The following is a 6,775-nucleotide window of genomic DNA, read 5'->3' as shown; positions in this document are numbered from 1 at the left end:
AGCGACTATTTCCATAATCGTAGGTTCGCGTCTTTTATTTATCGTCGCCCCTCGCTGACATAGGCATTCCCAATGGGCCTGCTGAAGATAGTACCCGGGATTTACTGAAGGCCCACGACCCGAAGTTTATGAAGCCCGGTGAAAGAACATTTCCCGCCCTTTTGGGTTTTGTGTGTTTGATGTCAACACTAGGTATAATTTTATGTGTGTTGATGTGGTCAGGTACAAGTGTTCGGAATATATTTTTGTTCACCGAGATGGTCTGCCAATTCTGATAATCTGCAGGGTTTTTCTTCCTGGCGGAAGTTCCGGCCCCAGCTGGCGGAACTTCCGCCCTGGTATGTTCCGCAGAAGCCCTGTCAGTGCGTTTGTGTTTGCTGTTTTTGTTCCCTGGCCGGAAGTTCCGGCGCTTGTGGCCGGAAGTTCCGGTCAGCGGAACTTCCGCCCAACTTCCGGGCAAGTTCCGGAAATGTGGAATTGTGGCTCAGTATTGTCCAGTAAGGTTTTCGGGCAATTCCGGAACTTGGCCGGAACTTGGCCGGAACTTCCGGTCACCGGAAGTTCCGCCCAAGTTTCGCCCCTTCTTTTGCTTTGCAGGTATTTTATCAGGAGCGGAAGTTCCGGACCAAATGGGCGGTACTTCCGGTGGAAGCCGGAACTTCCGGCCAGGATAGCCGGAACTTCCGGTGCAAGTCAAATTCGTCCCCAACGGTCAGATCTGAAAGCTCCACCCATATAAATAGCTTTCTTCTCCAAAGGGACAAGTTGCTCAATCATTGCAAGACAAATCTGCCAAGCTTCACCACCATTAGAGCCACCTCAAGAACACAAGATTTGCAAGATCTCCTTCCTCCCCCAACCAAAGCTCTTGATCTTTGGAGATTCGAAGGAGAAGACACCGATCTACATCCTCACCGAAGCGTTCTTCATTTCCCCCTCTCTTGTTTGAGGGATCTCATGCTAGTGTTCCTATTTGGTTCCCTAGTTGATTTGTTGTTGATGTGTTGTTGTTGATTGTTGTATTGTTACAGATTTGGGAGCCTCCAATTTGGTTGTGGATGTGTGCCCCAAGAACTTTGTAAAGGCCCGGTTTCCGCCTCGAGGAAATCCCTTAGTGGAAGTGGGCTAGGCCTTCGTGGCGTTGCTCACAGGAGATCTGAGTGAAGCCTTCGTGGCTGTTGGTTTGGCTTGCGTAGCAACCACACTCCTCCAAACGTAGATGTACCTTCTTGCAAAGGAAGGGAACTACGGGAATCATCTCCGTGTCATCGCGTGCTCCACTCTCGGTTACCTCTATCCCACTCTATCTCCTATTGCGTAGCTATACCTTGCTTAGTTGATATCCTTCTCATATAGGTAAATTCACTTAGTTGCATATCTAGAGAATTTACCTTTTGTGTCAAGCCTAAATTGAAAAAGAACTAAAAATTGGTTAGCACCTATTCACCCCCCCTCTAGGTGCGGCATACGATCCTTTCAATTGGTATCGAGCCTCGGCTCTTATTTCGGAGCTTAACCGCCTAAGAGTATGCCGGACGAGGAGCCCTCGGAAGGGGCCGCCAAGACGGTTTCCGTGGAAGACTTCAATTCATTGAAGTCCTCCATGGAAAGCCCAAATGGAAAGCATGAAAAAGATGATTGCCGAGCTTTTGGCTCCGGCCCGTCCCAAGGCTCCTAGTGTAGAGGTAAAAGACACGGGTGCGTTAGATGAGGGAGAGGCTTCGGACTTACCCTCATCTACCAAACCCGTGGAAGGTGATAACTTAAACACTATCACATCTCCTAGGGGAACTAGTGGAGGTGAAAGCTACAATCGAGTAGCTCCACGTTTCCTATCTCCCGATATACCGGTTCCCCATCCCCATTTGAACATTCGGGGCGACCCACCTAAGTTTTACGTTGATAATTTCGATACTTGGCAATTTGAGTTCCGCTCTCATGTTTGTAGTGCATCCAATGAACTATGGAGAATCATCTTGGAGGGCTTCAAGCCATACAACCCCGACAAGTTGACTAGAAGAGAAGCAATTGATAGTCAACTCAACAACACCGCCCTACACATGATTCAAACTAGTGTGGGGACACCGGAATTGCATCGTGTCCGGAACTACACCACCGCCAAGGAAGCTTGGGACGGCTTGGCCGCTAGTTGCATTGGAAGTGAGAGCACAAGGAGGAACAAGTATAATGCTCTTAAGAATAAAGCCGAAGGGTTCATGAGGCTACCGGATGAAGATCATGAAGTCATGTATGGAAGACTTGTCACGGTTGCCGATGCCTTCCGGCTTATTGGTGCCACCCACATCAATGACTCTTGGATCAAGGAGAAGTACATTGAATGCATGATGCCATTTGCACCCATTGATGTCAAGACTCTTGTGGGAAAGGAATGCTATTCCTCTCTCACCTCTCAACAAGTCGTGCACGAGATGCAAGCTCTCAAGGTGCTTGAGGAAACCTCTCATGATTCTCGCAATCGTGCTCTTGGGATGGCAAAAGGTTCCAACCTTGCCTTGGTAGTCAACTCCGGTGAAGAAGTGATTCTATTGCGGTCAGAAACCCACCGGCGGGCAGCGACTGGCAACACCGTAGAGCCGGGAACAACTAGGGCTGCGGCTGGCCCCAGTCCCTCAGAGCGACGGCCCGCAAAGCCTTCGGTCACACGTCCGATGCTTGTCGCAAGGGCGTGCCACCTGACCTATACCCAGTCGGGGAAGGTGTTGGATGATGCCTCGCTTAGTTTCTGCAGGGGCATACACGTAAACATTAAATACGAGCCTCGATCGGCTCTCGGGTTATCTCGTGAATCGGCTCAAAGAGCCGATCCACCCATGATTCGTACAAGGTGTCCGAATATATGGTGGTCCTGCTTGATCAAGATAAAGCTAATGCGATCTATGACGATTTAGGGTTTTCACCGCATAATCGGATCATCCTACTCACGATTGGGCCTCGCGATCGCGTACGGTGATCGTAAGCCGATCCTAGACAGGGCCTAAAAACCAACACGAGGTTGATCCCCGGAACATCCTGTCTAGGGCTAGCAAACTACACCCTACACGCCGCTGGATCCTCCAACCCTTTGTAAGGCCTAACTATTGCGGATGTTAAACTAATCCTTGAAGAACAAGGAGCAACCGTAACGGATCGGATCTACTAAACTATGATCAAGCGGGGTGCCGCCCCTACACCTGAGATAGGTGTAAGGGCGGCTAGATGTATAAGGGTTGCACTACGACGGCATATGATACGAAGAACAATGCTAACCCTAACACATCCAAGATAACTACGTTGCTCGCCATCAAAAAGGCTTCGGCACGAGCAACGCATGAACAACGTGGGTAGGCTTGTGCTTGCCTAGATCGCAAGATGCGATCTAGGCAGCATGGTGCTACCGGAGAAACCCTCGAGACGAAGGAGTTGGCGATGCGCCGAGATTTGTTGTGTTGAACGTTGGTTGTTTATTCCATAAACCCTAGATACATATTTATAGTCCAAGGGACTTTCTAATTCAGGCGTGCACCTAACCGTGCACGGGTAAAACTCTAACTCCTAACCGACACGTAATCTAATATGTTACATGATACAAGGCAAACTAGCCCAAACGTTGCATACAAGGCCGATTCACGTATTTCTTCTGTATGTAATCTCCAAGCCCATCTTGATCGCGGCCCACCTCCTGATTTAGCCAAAATCTGGTGATAACACATGCCCCCGTGGTTTTGGTAATGATAATTTCAAAACCACTCTGTTTTTCCTCCGAGGGGTCATGTCGTGGCAGAAGCGAGAACCGTCGCAGTATTTTCCATCATGACAACTTGCCTTCCCAACTTCTCCGCACGATTTGACGGTTTTTGGCACCACCTCCTCGAAAACTGTTCGAACATTAAATCCCCACTTCTTTTATTTAACCGCACCGAACAGTTCTCCTCCTCATCCTCCCCGCATTAGCACTCCAAAAGCCCTTCTGCGCACCATGTCTTCCTCTTCCTCCGCCTCATCGGGACTTTCCCTCGAGTCCTCTTCCTCCTACGAGCCGACGCCAGAACGGGACCCACAAGAGGTCCATGCGGCCAACACCCGCCGCGCCATAGAGGCCGGGGAGGAGCCCGACCATGACTTCTCCATCTGGTCCGAGGACGATAAGTCCTCGACGGATGGGGAGAGCGACCTCCGCTTCCTCGCCGACGGGGAATCGGAGGAGGAGAGCGATGACGATCGCTTCTCCTGGGATGACTTTACCACCTCCGAGGAGGTGAGGGAGGAGGAGGAGGACGAAGACGACAGCCCCTCCGACGAGCCGCCGGCCAAGCGCCACTGCCCCTGGCCGGGGAATCTCAGTGACTACGACAGCGACGATGACGACGATGACGAGGAGGATGAGGACAACGAAGGTCCTGCTGGCGGCCGCTACGGCAGCGACGACGAGCCCGCCGGGAGTAGCGCCGACAGCGGCGACGAGGGTGACGACGAGGGCAGCGACGGCCCGTAGATAGGACCCTTAGCATAGGATCAGCAGTAGTAGACGGGGCAATGTATCCCCTTGGTACTCCCTTTTGAGAGCAATCAACTCTTCTATGTAAGAAATCTCGTTTATCAATGAAGAAATTCCCCAATTTGATTTTGCCGATTTCCTTTATGCCAATTTAGCCGATTTCCCTTCATGCGATCCCGCCGATCGTCACTTAGCCAATGCCTAATGAGCCGATGACAACGCACCGGTCTCTCATGATCCATTCTTCATCCTTTTGACGTCGGAGTGATCGTGAACTTGCTCAATGCTCAAAGGCGATGTTAACATCACTCCTTCACGATCTATCTTTCGCCTTTTCCGACCGATGACTTTGAGCTGCGGCGGACAACGAGGCAGATCAACGCCTTAACGAGAGCCCCATAACCGCTGCTGAAACGACTTGATGCTGAAGCCGATACCTCTGGACATTCAGATATTCAGTGATACTCTTCAAACCTGCCCAATCCTCTTAAAAAAGGTTATGATGGAGGGCCATCCAATGAAATCTCAGTCGGCTTCTTAAGAACAGAATATCTACGCAGTCAGTTGCCCCACGAGCCTCCATTGAGGCGAGAACAGCAGTGGGCTGACAAAACGTGTCACCATCGGTTTCCAAGTCATGATGCAGCACCAGCCGATTCCACCAAAATCGGCTCCCTATAGCAAAGGGTCCTTCAGGACAAACTGCCCCCCGAGCCTCACTTAAGGCGAGAAAAGTGGTGAGTCAGCCCAATGTGCCGCCATTGGCCTCAGAGCCAGCCGATTTCAACAAAATCGGCTTCCCAGAGCAGAGAACCTTCAGGGTGAGCTGCCCCCCGAGCTTCTTCAGTCCACTTCTTCGTTTTGCTGGTCAGATCGGCTCCTTTCCTTCGGCGGATTTGATGCAACCCATCCTTAACCTGATCTGCACGTTCATGCTGCTCTTGGCATTGGTCAGGGTTATGATCCCTCAAACCTGCCCCAGCTGATACTGCGGACACGAATACTCGCAAAAAGAATCCATTGAGGAGCTCTTCCATTAGAGTCTCTCTTCGTGGCTCACTTCCTGCTCCATTGAACCCCTCTGAGCCATCAAAACACTCCATTGAGGAGCTCTTCCATTAGAGTCTCTCTTCGTGGCTCACTTCCTGCTCCATTGAACCCCTGCTTATAACAATTGTATCCCTTGAGTCGATGGCCATGCATCGGCTTTCTATCCTTAAGTCGATGTCTGCGCATCGGCTGTGCTTAAATTTTTTTTGAATTTTTTACGGCCGATTTATGTATCAGCCCCCATACTTCAATACCCATCATCAAAGAGTATCTTGGGCTGCTAGGCGTTTGAAAGATACTCCTTCTTCATATCCTCGTGTTTTATCCACCTAGGTGCCCCCCGAGCCGATTCTGTCAAGAGAATTGATGGTATCGGCTCTTTAGGTATTCCATGTTGGATCAAATGTTGAACCCAGGCAGAATGGATGGTGAGGATAATTTTGGCCGATTGCTGGAATCGGCCTCCACGTTGCTTGCTCAATGAAGGTTTTGTAATGTTCCTCCATAAATTTTTTGGGGCCGATCACAAGGATCAGCCTCGCCACGTTTGCTCATTGATTTGCTCCTGTTACACGGTCAGTCCGGTGGATAAAACCAACCTAACCCCGTTCTTTGTCACGTCGATGCGCTCGCGGTCGTCCAAATTGATGCCCGAGAGTGGCTCTTGGCCTGATGTCTCCCAAACGTCCATGCCGAGTCTGTTGAAATCTCGGCTGAATCATCTGCGTGGACGACTTCTACTTCATCTCCATCCCACTGTATTAGGCATTGGTGCATCGTGGATGGAATGCAACAGTTGGCGTGGATCCAATCTCTCCCTAGTAGGACAGCATAGGTGCTCTTGCTGTCGACAATAAAGAACGTTGTAGGGACGGTTTTCCTTCCTACGGTCAGATCCACGTTCGAGAACACCTTGTGCGTCGGATGCTTGGCCGTTGAAATCGCTCGGTGTTACATTGGTCTTGATCGGATCCGAGCTGGAGCGTCCCAACCGACGTAGCATGGAGTATGGCATAATGTTGATTGCCGCTCCGGTGTCCACCAACATCTTGTTGACGAGGCTGCCCATTGATGTATCCTCGCAAGTACGGGGCCTTCGGATGCACGTAACTCCTTTCTCGTGGCTTCTCAAAGATGACCGGCCGTGGGCCGCGATCCAATTGTGCCACGGGTGCTTCATATAATCTTGGAGCGCTAAACTCGTTGGAAGGATGAAGACCATGTTTGTGC

This window comes from Lolium rigidum, chromosome 7 (genome assembly GCF_022539505.1).
Source record: "Lolium rigidum isolate FL_2022 chromosome 7, APGP_CSIRO_Lrig_0.1, whole genome shotgun sequence".
In the NCBI taxonomy this organism is placed as follows: domain Eukaryota; kingdom Viridiplantae; phylum Streptophyta; class Magnoliopsida; order Poales; family Poaceae; genus Lolium; species Lolium rigidum.
The sequence above is the reverse complement of the archived record's forward strand: the minus strand, read 5'-3'. Positions refer to the sequence as shown.